This window comes from Mixophyes fleayi, chromosome 5 (genome assembly GCF_038048845.1).
Source record: "Mixophyes fleayi isolate aMixFle1 chromosome 5, aMixFle1.hap1, whole genome shotgun sequence".
NCBI lineage: Eukaryota > Metazoa > Chordata > Amphibia > Anura > Limnodynastidae > Mixophyes > Mixophyes fleayi.
In genome coordinates this window covers 6,391,899-6,405,931 of record NC_134406.1, presented here as the reverse complement: position 1 = coordinate 6,405,931, position 14,033 = coordinate 6,391,899, and the positions used below count along the sequence as shown (strand labels likewise).

The 14,033-nt window shown below is 46.4% G+C and overlaps 1 pseudogene; it reads left to right on the top strand.

Moving 5' to 3' along the window:
• Nucleotides 1-4,694: 4,694 nt before the first annotated feature.
• LOC142159688 (U2 spliceosomal RNA) lies at nucleotides 4,695-4,851 on the top strand (annotated as a pseudogene).
• Nucleotides 4,852-14,033: the final 9,182 nt, after the last annotated feature.

Sequence of the window (14,033 nt, the reverse complement as noted above, 5' to 3'; positions counted from 1 at the left end):
CACCCTATGCTGCAGATTTCCACTCCTGATGGGTCGAGTGTCTTCCAGGGTGACAATACTCCCATCCACAAAGCACATGTGGTTGCTCACTGGTTTGATGAACATGGCGCTGATGTTGTCCATATGTCATGGCTTCCTCATTCAATCCAATTCAGTATTTATTACATATTATGAAACAACGCCGGAGAGTTTTCCAACACCATCACCCAGGCATCAGATGGGTGACTCTCTTGTGGAAGAACAATGCTGCATCTTGGTAGACTCAATGCCATGGTGCCCATATGATGACCCAACACCCTATTAGGTGACTTTATGTTGGCATTTTTCATTCCTTGTATCTGATTAATTACCTATGTACTGGCTTTCACTTGTTTAACTACACTCTACTATGGCCTGCACAGACCTTCCTCAACATATCCCTGCTGGCAATGGGAGTCCTTCTCTGATGCCAGTTGGGTAGGGGGGGGGGGGTGTATATAAAAACTAGTATAAAGGAAAATAAAGTAGTGTTGGCCAAAACAACCAATCAGATTTGACTGCAGTTTGGAAAATGAAAGCTAAAATCTCATTGGTTGACTCTTGAATTGTTAAATATTATGTTGAATATAACTGTGGTTACCAGCCCTCTGCAGACATTTTTATTTTATGACTTAACAGTGTCAGAAAAATCCTGAACTCAAAATATTAATGATATGGTACAGATGATGCCGGTTCGGTGCATTAGCAGAAGTAATTTTATTGGATTAGTTAATGTACATATTATTATCTGGGGGGGAAATATTCAGCGTAATGACTTTCACTCATTGATCGACATTTACTATAACATAAGTACTTAGATGTCCATGTGCCAAGTTCTAGACAAAAATGATCTGTGCCCAGACAATAGGGGGGGAGACAGCATCTATTCACCCAGCACATATTGTTTAATGCATTCTAATGGAAGAGATATTTCGGTTATATAACAAGGACACCATAAATTGCAGCACATAACCTCCCTAGTTTTTATTCACGATCAAAGTGTTGTTTCTCAGGCTTCTCATGACCTTCCTGGTATCCCTCTGTCTGACGTACAATCTATAACGAGTGCCATCGCCCGCCTGGTGCGCCACACGATAAGTGCCCTTCAAACGCCGCTCCTTTCTGTCAGTCTGTGACCTTGCTGCACACGTTGTGTGGATTTTACCATAAATAAATGTTTCTATCCTCAGGATCGTGCTCTTGTATGTCAACTGATATCTCCAAATGGTGCACCTCGGAGACGTCAACCTAACATCTTGTTCCACATCTTCAGTTTAGAGCCTCTGACAGTATTAAATATGGAATAATACAAATTACTTGGATTACACGTACAATATGCCAGTTATTTGTCATTTCACTCCTCTCCCAGATCTATAAACCTTGTTCCCACCTGAGAGTTTGACCCCACGCTGTCATCTACAAGTTCTACAATCTGAATCTCCAACACTACTCGCATCTTAGCAACGCTGGTGACCTGTGGTCCGTGCTAGAGATAAGCAAAACAATTTGGAAAAGTGTAAAACTCTCCGTCTTTCAACGATTTGGGTGAATTATTTTGAAGATAACAGAAATAACAAAATTACAAATTTGCTAAATCAAATCCTATAAAAAATATAAAAGTATCCACAAATGTAGTTTTTATTCTCTTTAAAATATCTTTTGTACAAAAAAAAAAATGTTTGCTCCAATATGACAAACTGTTCTGCAAACAAGTTGGTGAACATATGTTCTGTTCTTCATCCTGCACCACATAATTATTATTATTGGATCCAAATTGACTTAGATCTCTTGGCAACTGCTATTGTAGTTGCAGATAGAGCCAGGTTATATTGGATCTATTGGTAATATAATTATGGGAGACCTATTAAATCTCTGACTTCAGAGGTTAAAAACAAACAAACTAAAGACCGTAACCCCTGAAAATCCTGATACGGCGCACAATTTTTCCTATATTTAAGAGGATTAGATGCATAAAGTCAGGGTGACATTTGGAGATTGTGCTAGGCATTTGGAGAGCACTGTTGCACAGTAGATAGTATTGCTGCCTTCCAGTGTTGGGTCATGGGTTCAATACCAACCAGAGCCCTATCTGTGCTCTCCTTGTATTTGCAAAGTGATTAAACAGATTTTAAATACTTTTCTCAACACAGAGGAATTATAATTGTACTGGATTCATCTCATACCCCAGACCATTTCCAAATGGAGACACAAGGAAACAATCCTGCTCTGCCCAAACCACACTATGATATGCCCACAACACACCACAACAATAGGACACACCACTTTTGACATCTGAAAAATTGGGAAAACTGGGAATGTTAAGTTGGTATATCCTACATTAAAGTCAGATTGAGCCCAACCATTTGATTTATATTATTTAACTACCTAGACATGGCCGTGTGGGAGAATTGGACAAACCAACTAGTCTCCAAGGTGCCGACATTACACACAATATATCCCAATACCCACTACTGCATTACCCAACAATGGGCACCTCAGGGAAGGATTGGGAGAGGATATTTTATTGTGATTGGGCTCTGCTTGCCCACAATTTGAGTTTAACTTAGTCTCAATGACCACGTGGGGTACAGATAAGCGGCTCATAAGACCTGAAATACGGATCCTGATCATAATGGAAACTCCAATACTGGTCGATGTTGCTGTGCATTTATTGTTTGTGATTGGTGGTGCCGCAGTGGCTCTGAGTGTGTGCGATACACAACGCTGAGTAGGCGTGGACGGGTTCTTAGTCGGGACAGGAGATGATAAATTAGAAGTTGGGACAAGGCTGCTATGACGGAGGTAACTGGCTGGATAGGAAGTGGTCAGAGACGCAGTCGGTGTAAGTGTTGGGGACATTACTACTGAGGACTGTATCCATGTAAGAATCTCATTACAGCACCCCCTTGTGGATCACTAGTTAGCTGCAGGTGAGATAATAAAATAAAAATATATTCCTGCTGTTCATAATTTGCTGCCCTGGATTATCCTCACACAGTGCTCCAAATTCACGAAGCCTCCTATAGTTGCTGATCAGGCCTTGATGAAGCTTCTGTAGTTATAATGGGGTCTATTTAATAAACTACAATAGCCCAAATATGCAGAAAAATCAGCTCTCTTCTCCGGATATTGGCTATCGCAGGACATCACTTCATTTATTAAGAGGTTGGCACAGGAGAATTCAGAGACTTCTTTTGCATTAACCTACAATTACCGCAGTCTTCACAGAATTAGATGAGGGCTGCGATGTTAGTGATTTATCAACACTTTTCACAGCAAATTACCACCATCTCCGGATGACATTAGCTTACCTGGTCTATGGGGGTCAGTGAAACCAGAAAGAATTCACTTGATGTCCTCGCCGATTCAGATCAATATACCCATGCGCGGTCATTAGCCGCATACGTGCATTTCACTTCCTGCATTCGTTAGGCTGAATCTTCGCCGGGGCGCAGAGAGCAGCCCCGACACGGTAAATAGCTGCAGTACCGCATTACGTAATGTTTGCTACCGCGGCTGAATAGTAAATAGACCCCTAAGGGGCACATTTATCATTATTCACATAAAGTGAAAAGTAGTTTTCAATCCTTATCGCAATGATAAGGATTGAACTACTTCTCACATTTATGTACAGCCGTGCAGAGAAACAGCAGTTCCGAAAAACTGCTCTTTCAGTGATAAAAAAAAACATACTTACCCCCCTCTTCGGAAGCGCTGTCTCTGGGTCTTCTCCTCACTCTTCAAGTGCGCATGTCCAGTACACAGATCCCCTCTCTGTCTCTGCAACTATCGTTGCAGAGAGAGAGCTGTGAGTGACAGGGAGGGATCATGTGATCCCTCCACACATGCGCTGTCCAGCTCTGCTCTCCGGAGCAGAGCTGACAGCATTAGATTTCCTCATGTACGCCAGCTGCAGCTGGCGTACATTAACATGACAAGTTCCCGAAAAAAATGTTTTTTCGGGACTTGTTAGATTGCGGCCAGGAGCAGTCACCATTCTGTTGAATGGTGACTGTTAGAAAAAACGAACTGCAGCGAAAATTAGTGGTTTGGAAGATTGAACAGTCGAACGGAGCTGTCATAAATATCAATTGCAGACTTCCTTCACCCATTTCACGGTAAGTGCACGATAGTGCAATACCGTCATTTGTTAAATGTGCCCCTAAGAGAGAGTGGAAAAAACAAGCACCCTTAACCCAGGTGGCATATTAGGGTCACGGTAGGAGCCCTTGGGCCCCGGCACGGTTGCTAACATGCTAGTCCCTATTGCTACGCTGCTTATGTCTGTTCTTTCCAGCAGACTGCATGTCCTACAAAGCTGGGAGCTCAAACCTTCTGTATTTATATAAAGGTTTCTTATTCGGAACTGAAACTAGTTATTTGCACTTAATGGCATTGCTTGTGCTGTAGAAATAATGGATGGTATTGGTAAGTATAACATTCGTGGGAATATCAACAGAGCTTTTACTATACTAAATGGAATCACAAATAAGAGCCCGGCTGTGGGCATATTGCAAAAGTCGTGACTGTTGGCTTTTAGCTGATGTTTCCAGAGTTTGTCTCTTGAATAGAAAAGGAATAAACACAATCTGCCCTTAATGCAGCAAGGAACATTTTTATCTAAGTATTTGTTTTTCAAGACAAGTATTTTGTCTGGTATATAAAGTTATTAAACAGTCGCTTCTCGGCCTTTTGGCTAAGATCAAGTGTAGTATCTGTTCTTATCAGCTTACCAACTACCCGGTGGAGGTTATGCTGAGTGTGGCTCATCCGATAGCGCACTCTAACATTGGTGAGGGGCTGATGTAGACTCTGCTGCATGGTGCACTTGTCTCTCTCCTGCCCAAAACCCAGAGGACATACCTGAGTGTGGCTCATCCGATAGCACACTCTAACCCTGGTGAGGAACTGTTTGAGACTTGTGTTACCCGATCAAAGCCGGCCAGGAGCAAGAAGACCGACCCCGGGGAAGAAGCGCTGCCGACCCCCCCTGCCTGCCGGGAAGAAGACGCCGGGAGCACCTCCGGCTGAAGAAGCCCTCCTCTCCTCGGGCCCTGCTCCACTGGGAGAAGCGCCTCCTCTCCAGCGGAAGCCCCTGCTCCTCTCTACCCAGCGGGAGGATATCCGATATCTGCACTGCTCCCTCCACCCCGGAAGACCAGCCTCTCTGCCCCAGGAAGAGCCAGGACGATGGCCTCAGCTACCCCTGCTCCTGCCCCTGGGAAGAAGGGAGGAAAGACCACCGCCCCGAAGCCTCTCCCCGTGGCCGGAACCTCTGCCTCCACCGCCCCTGCTGCTGCCGGACAAGGCCAGCCCAGCCAGGACACCCCCCCAGAAGACCCCCACTCTGGAACCCTGGATGAGGCAGACCGTGGTCCTGAAGCTGAAGGAAGTGGAAGGAAGGGTCCCAGACATGACGGCCGAGACCTTCGGCAAGAAGATGATCCTGGACCAGGGCTTCTCCAAGGCTGAAACCCTCAGCGTGCAGAATTACCTGAAAGGGATCTGGTACATCACCTTGGCCTCCATTGCCATCTGCAAGAGGTACTGGGAGGCAGTGAAGACTGCAAGACCGGAGTCTCCCTTCTCCCGCTTCGTGGGGAACTGCCCCATCCAGAGAGAGGAGAGAAGAGTCACGGTCTCCATGAGAAATCCTCACACCCCTGGTAAGGACATCGCTACCTTCCTGAGCCGCTTCTGCTCCGTGGTCAAGGACCCCTCCAAGATCCTGGATGTCAACGGCTTCTGGACAGGCAAGTGGTCCATCATCATCAGACTGAGGAAAGACAGCACGGCAACTGACGGACTCCAACACCTGCCATCAAGCTTTGCCCTGGGCGGCTCTGCCGGCCTTCTTCACTATGCCGATCAGCCGAGGAACTGCAGAAAATGCGGGGAAGCTGACCACATGGCGAGAAGCTGCAAGGTCTCAGCCTGCAGGAACTGCAAGGTGGCGGGGCACGAGTCCAAGGATTGCCCACGAAAATTGTCCTGCAACCTCTGCGGCCTGGCCAGCCACATCTACAGGGACTGCCCCCAGAGGGCCAGATCCTACGCTGCAGCTGCCGGGATTGGACTGCCGGAAAGCGGACCTGCCCCTGCCCTGCAGCCCAAGCCAGCCCAGAGGAAGCAACAGAAGCCCTCACCGCAGCCAAGAGCTGGTAAGATATCTCCCACCCCTGTTGTGACAGCACCCCCCTCCCTCCCCACTGTCACAACACCCCCCCCCCCCTGCAGTAGCACTAACCCCCTCCACCGCTACTGCAGCTCCCTCCCTTTCCCTGGAGGATTTCCCCCCCCTCCTCCCTCTTGTGTCTGCAGGTGATGAGAACAAACAAAGGAGGAAGCGGAAAGAGCTGGACAGCCCAGCTGGCGACTCTGACCCTTCCAAGAAAAGGGCAATCGAACTGGAAGAGGACCCTCTCCCGTCAGAGGGGGCCCTGGTAGAGATGGTGGATGAGTTGCTGGATTCTGAGCAGGAGGAGGAAGAATTCCTGCAACTGCCCCAAATCTGCCTATTCGACCAGCTAGAGGAGAAAGGTCTGCTCCCACCCAAAGGGGACACGGGCAGACCGGACCAAGTCCCACCGGACAAGGAGGGTAACTGATGTATTGACTGTGCTAACTCTCTTTTTTCTCCCAACTAATGGCTAACTTTTCTCTTTTTACCATTAATGTGAGGAGTGTGAAGGATAAGATTAGACGTCAGTCTGTGTTTACCTTCCTTGACAGTCAGAAATGTGATGTTGACATGTTGCAGGAATGTTCTCTCTCTTTCTCTAGTTCCTACAGGCATCTGGGGAGGCAGTGGTCTCACGGGCCCTCCTATTGGTCTGGGGGGAGTGACTGTAAGTCTGCAGGGGTCGCCATTCTTATCAGGAGAAGCCTCTTCACACTAGATTCCGTTCAGGAGTTTGTCTGCGGCAGATTGCTTATCGTAGATGGCTCCTGGGCGGGTGAGCCTATCAGGGTAAGAATGAGCGTTTGGAGCTTTTCCAGACCCTGCGGGCCCAGCTCGCAACCACCAGGGCGGTAGTGATGGCTGGGGACTTTAACTGTCCTATAGAGGAAGATGGTAGGAGTTCCTGTACTAATGCTAAACTTGATGTTTCTTCCAGGTTGTTGCAGGAGATGGTAGCCGAAGCATCCTTGCGGGATGCAGTGGGATCCATGGGGGCCGGCTCTGTGAATTATACTTGGAGTCGCCCCGATGGCTCAGTGCGTTCCCGGATTGACTTTGTGTTTACATCGAGAGCGGTAAGACAAAACAGGCATGTCATGGTTCCCTGCTTTTTCTCTGATCATAGGGCCATTCTCTTTGAAGGTGTTCTGGGTCACGGGTTTCCTCCCGGCCCTGGCTCTTGGAAGCTGAACTGCGCCCTGCTGGGAAAGGAAGAGGTGATGGTTGAGCTGAGGGATGCCTATGTAATGTGAAAAAATGACAAAATGTATTTTGACTGTATGTCTAACTGGTGGGAGTATGTCAAGGGCAAGTTTCGCAGTTTCTTTCAGGCTAAAGGCCGCCAACAGGCGTGCGAGAGGAAGAGGAACTTCAGGAGGCTTCAGCGTCAGCTGCAGTCCCTGCTGGATCTCCAACTCTGCGGCTGGGATGTGAAGGATGATCTGGCTGAGGCCAAGGGGGGCCTGAAAAGGCACTTCGAGGAAGAGGCCACTCGCATCATCTTCCGTTCCAAGGTGGAGAATCTGGAGAAGGGTGAGAAATGTAATTCTTTCTTTTTCAGAAAACTCCACTCCGGCCACACGCCCCTGACTGAACTGCGGGACGAGTCTGGCACCCCCAGGAGGGGGAAGGAGGGCGTCATGGGAGTCGTCACAGACTACTACGGCAAACTCTACTCCCCTAAGACTACAGACGACGACGCAGCTGAATCTTTCCTGTCAGGTATCACTAACCCTATTGATCCTACAGGTAGGGCAGCTATGGATGCCCCCCTCACCTTGGGGGAGCTGCACTCTGCCGCTAAATCCTTTAGGCCGGGCAGGACCCCGGGCAGTGATGGCCTCCCAGCCGAGCTCTATGTAGCGCTGTGGGACCTCATTGGCCCGGACCTGCTAGAGCTGTATGAGGAGATGGTGGTGGAGGGCAGGATGCCTCCTACTCTGAGAGAGGGCTTGATCACGATTTTGTATAAGCGTAAGGGAGAGAGATGTGACCTCAAAAATTGGAGGCCCATCTCCCTCCTGAACGTGGACTACAAGATTTTGGCCAAGGTACTAGCCAACAGGCTAAAGGTTGTCATTGGGCGAATTGTTCATCCTGATCAGACTTGTGGCATTCCTGGTAGAAGGATTGCAGACAGCCTTGCGCTGCTGAGGGACACGGTTCATTATATCAAAGACCGCCATGCACATGTGGCCCTGGTCAGTCTTGATCAGGAGAAGGCCTTTGATCGTGTCTCTCATGGTTTTATGCGTAAGGTTCTGTGCAGGTTTGGATTGGGTGATATGTTTTGTTCTTATGTTAACCTGATGTACCTTGATATTTACAGCTCGGTGTTGGTGAACGGCTGGAAGACTGACCCCGTCTCTGTACTGTCTGGGGTCAGACAAGGCTGCCCTCTTTCACCTCTCCTTTTTGTCTGTTGTATAGAGCTCTTTGCAAAGTCCATCAGGCGAAGCCCAGAGATCAGAGGGATCACCGCACCGGGTCCAGACCGACTAGAGGCCAAGTGTTCGCTCTACATGGACGACGTCACTGTCTTCTGCGCTGATCAGCGTTCGGTGGCAGCACTCGTCCAGACCTGCAACAACTTCGGCCAAGCTTCAGGGGCAAAGGTCAACTGCGGGAAGTCAGAGGCAATGCTGTTCGGTCAGTGGCACCTGTCATCCCCCGCTGCATTCCCCTTCACAATCAAGCCGGACTTCATCAAAATCCTTGGAGTTTGGTTTGGGGGAGAGGAGGCGGCCCTGAAGTGCTGGGAAGAGAGACTGGCAACAGTCAGGCAAAAGATTGGACTGTGGAGCCTCAGACTCCTTACCATCGAAGGGAAAGCACTGGTACTGCGCAACGAGATTCTTCCCGTTCTTCAGTACACGGCCCAAGCTTGGCCACCTCTTGCTGCCGTCTGTAAGACCATCACGAGGACAGTCTTTCACTTCATCTGGGGCTCCAAAATGGACAGAGTGAAGCGGTCAGTTATGTACAAGGAGCCCCACAAAGGTGGGAAAGGGATCCCTGATATCCCCACCATGCTGCGTGCCTTCTTTGTTTGCAACTGTATCCGCAGGACACTCCTTGAAAAGAACGTTTGCTCTGCTGGAAAGTCCATGTCACGCTTTTTCCTTCTTCCTCTTTGGAGGAAACTTGGTTGGGACAAGTGGGACAGCTCCTTCCCTTACAACTGGACCACACCTTGGTTTTACCTGGATGTTGGACAATTTGTGAGGGAGCACCATCTGGAGTGACTTAAACCAGACTTGTGGAAACCTAAAACTATCCACAAGCTCATCAGAGCTAAGGACATTATGGAGTCTGTTCCAGGACTCCCTGTGGCCACGGCCAAACATGTTTGGGAGAATGTGGCCTCTAAGAGACTGACTAATGGACATAAAGACATTGCATGGATGGCCATTCAGGGGGGTTTGCCTCTCAGGACATTTATGCACTCCAGGAACCTGTGCAGATATGTTCACTGCCCCTTTTGTATTACCAAGAGGGAGACTGCTCAACATATCTTTTGGGACTGTCCCACTGCACAGGCATTGTTGGATGCCCTGGAACATGAACTTAAGGACAGTGTGCCCAGGACTTGCCTTTCATACCATTCGGTATTTTATGGATTATTTCCTGGGATTCACACCGTTGAGGCAATCCAGGAGGCCTGGCGCCTTATGAACTGTTTTAAGGACGCTATGTGGCTTGCCAGGAACCGCCTCATCTTGAAGCGGGAGAAGATGACCATCCAGGACTGTCGCAGGCTTATCCATAGCCTGTTAAGAGACTATAACACCCTTGACAGTCCTGAGGAAGATGAAGACGACGATTGATTGTAATTGATTGATTGTTGTCTCCTCTTCACCTTCTCCCCACTGTGTCTATTTCCAATAAAAAACTTTTGGTTTGTGCTCCCCTTCCTCTCCCCCTCCAACCCATTCCCCTTCATAGCATGAAGTATTATTGAATGTCATGTCTATTTATGCACCCTTCCCTTTGTGTCTGTCCTCAATAAAAACTTTTTGCTCGTGACTCCATCTCCCTACCCCTCTCACCTACCTCCCCCTCACATCCAATGTTATTTTATTGCACTGTGATACGTTTTAAGTTTGAATGGTTAGTGCAGTACTTGATGTATATAGTGTAGGATGTCATGTCTTGTACTTTATGCCCTGTATTGTACTAAAACGTATGCTTGATCATGTCTTACGGTGTACTGTGTACACTTGAATGAAACGTATCAACTGTGTTTTTTGTACTTTATACAAAATAAAGCTACTTTTTCAATCAAAAATAAAGTTATTAAACAGTAGCTGGGTCATCCAGTTCTGTCTTTGTTGCTACAGACACAATTTTATTCCCTATAACCTTCCTGGAGCTTCTCATGAATGGCAAGGATGTCCACTGTGTTACTTTATATATGAGTGTGGTCGGTGATGGTTAGCCGTGGTTATCAGTACCCGAGGTTTGAGACAAGTCTACAGCAGATACAGTGTGATGCTGTCCCCTATCTCCATACAGAGCCCTGGGCCGGTGCATTCTATCTTGATAAGCATAGGCAAACCGAGGGGGGGGGGGTTCTACTGCCTGGAAACCCCCTCCAAGCCTGGGGCACTGTATAATTGAGGTGGCTGGATCCTGCTCCGGCTTCACACAGCTCTGCTTGAAAAGGGAGAGCACCTAACAGGAGTGCACGCAGCATTGCCCATGTATATTATGGGGATAGGAAGAGTTGGAGAGCAGCCAAGCACTGTCTAACATTATAGCCACGCCCCCATGCATGCTGGTCACACCCACTGGAGTCGTGGTGTGGAAACCCCCCTCTACAATTCCTGCGTTTGCCCCTGATAAGGTATTGTTTTTCCTTGACAACTCCCATTCCTTCTGTACTACTGCTGCCAGTTAATTGTTGTCAGCTGAAACAGCCAATCACAGTGAAGAAGCGAAGGGGGCGTGCCACCAAGTGTCCTAGTGTTGAGGAAGACCATGGTAACATTTTGAACACATTGAGGGGAATTCAATTGGAGGCCCTGTGCCGCGGATGGGCCCGGTGATTTATCTCTGTAGCATTTTTCCTAGCACCACATAGAGGAGCGCAGGAAAATTAACGGAGATTCCACACCATAATAGGCGCTGATGTGCGCAGCTGGACATCACCTCAATGTTCGTCTGCAGATCACTTCCAGCTGAATTCCCCCGTTGAGTTTTGCAGAGGACGAGGACATGATACAGAGCTGTGATCTCTGTGATACAATGTTTGAGATCCGCACTCGTAAACTCTCATATCACAGAATTTATAGTCTATGAATAAATGTAGAAGGAGGATTGAGCAGGAGGAACGTGAGGATCGGGGCCAGGTAGAAGGAATTAGAGGAATTAATCAATATGTTTATCACATTCAGACAAAGCTTAAGAAACATCCGCAGTCTCACACACTTCACTGAATCTGGGCTGGAGCTGTCAGGATCTAGATTAGTGCACAGTGAATAGTTAAACCGCTGAAGATTTAATGTGGAATAAAGATAAAAGAAATTGCAGCAAAATTCTGCATGACGTTCCGCGCTGTAATTGTAAATTTGCACTTTGTGAAATTTATATTTTATGAACAGGGACATTGTGCAGTGTGAGGTGGGGTTGGGGGCGGACTGACAACATTCAGACTATGGGGTAGATTTGCTAAACCTTCTGAAAGGAGAAGTGGAGGTGTGGCCCATAACAACCAATCAGATTCTAGCTATCATGTTCTGGAATGTTGTTTGGAATTTGATTGGTTGCTATGGGCAACACCTCCACTTTTCCTTTTAAAAGGTTTAGTAAATCTACCCTTTGATGAAACACAAACAGACACACACACACAGACAAGCGTGCACACACACACACACACACACACACCACACACACATGCATACACAGACATGCTTACACACACATAAACACACACACATACATACAAACACACACACACATAAACACACACATACCACACACATGCATACACAGACACGCTTACACACACATAAACACACACACATACAAACACATAAACACACACACATACATACACAGACATGCTTACACACACATAAACACACACCACACACACACATACATACACAGACACGCGCACACACACATAAACACACACAGACACGCGCGCACACACACACACATAAACACACACACAAACACGCACACAGACACACGCGCACACACAAACACACCACACACACATAAATACACATACGTAAACATACACACACATACACACACACCACACACATACATACACACACAGACAGGCGCACACACACACACACAAACACACACACATAAACAAACATACAAACACACACATAGACACACACACACATAAACATACACATACACACACACAATCACATAAACACACACATCTATACACACACACACATACACACATACACACACATACACTACTCTACGTACCGTGCGTACGTACGTACGTACGTACGTACGTACGTACGTACGTGCACATATACATACTTTCACTTTGTTACATAGTGCATTGAGTGTACTGCACCAGAAATTGGGGGGGTTTATACAGGAACCTGCTTCACGGGGGGGGGGGGGGGGGGGTTTGCCTCCATCTGGATCAGTGCAGCTGAATCTTATAATGTGCTGAAGTTGAAGGATTTTGTGTCTTTCTCTTAACCTTACGATGCGATGAAACTATGTAAGAAAAATGAATCCGTTTATTTAGCAATTTAGCACAAGGAAACAATGGCGGTAATTCAGTGAACAAGAATGCACATGAGTAGCTCATAAGTAACAATAACACAGAGTTTTCTGTAAAGTACATACAAATAAATGTGATTATTGTTTTGCACTCTTGATACTGCAGTAATGTTGGATGCACATTGTGCACCCAGAACTACAACACTGTTTCTACATAACAGAAACTATTCTGTATTTAACACTGATGACATTACTATGTTACTTTTATAAGTGTTTAAAACAAAATACTGATATTATTCTGTACAGAGAGACATTTATCACTGAATAGTGATTGTAATGCTTGATCAGTAAAGATACAATGTATCATCTGATCGGATCTGCTACAGTAACAACATCTCTTTCCTCTCGTGAATACCTCATTTATTAATCCAGGTCGGGTCTTTTTTTAAAAAGAATGTGGCTTTATCCTATATATAAGCTCAATTTATATCCTTATGGAAAACATTACTTAAAATAAAAATAAAAATAGTAATGGAAAAAAAGTATGTGAACATAAATAGACCACAAATTTAATATCTATGTTTGTAATCTAGGAATATTTGTGTATCATTTGCATACCTGCCAACAATGGCGATCTGGACAACATCACATGACCATTTCGGTGAAACCACACCCTTTTCCGCAAGGCCTGCCCCTAATCACTGCAATAAAGATAACTATCACAGTTAAATCCAAGCCATTTGTCAGGGAAGCAGTTACAAACATAACAAGGGGTGTACCCAATTTTAAATGTGTGTCGTTGCCTTGTCACAGTGTCGCAGTAAAGACCATATGGCAACCAATCAGACTCCTCCTTTCATTGTCTAATTCTAGAACAGATAAAAGCTATTTGCTGCTTGGTTTAGAGCAATATTTTGTATTAGTCTGTTAATATATGAGCCATAATGGATTTTTGTTTTCATTATTTTTATTTATTTGAATTGTTAGATACATTTTTATTTTTTCCTTAAAAGCTGTTCCCAACCAAAATTAAAAATCCAGCTTTAGGTGGAATGTCATAACTTTCCTACCTGGGGTCCTGCTTTCCATCCAATCTGGTGGTCCCCATGAAGTCTACTGTATTGCA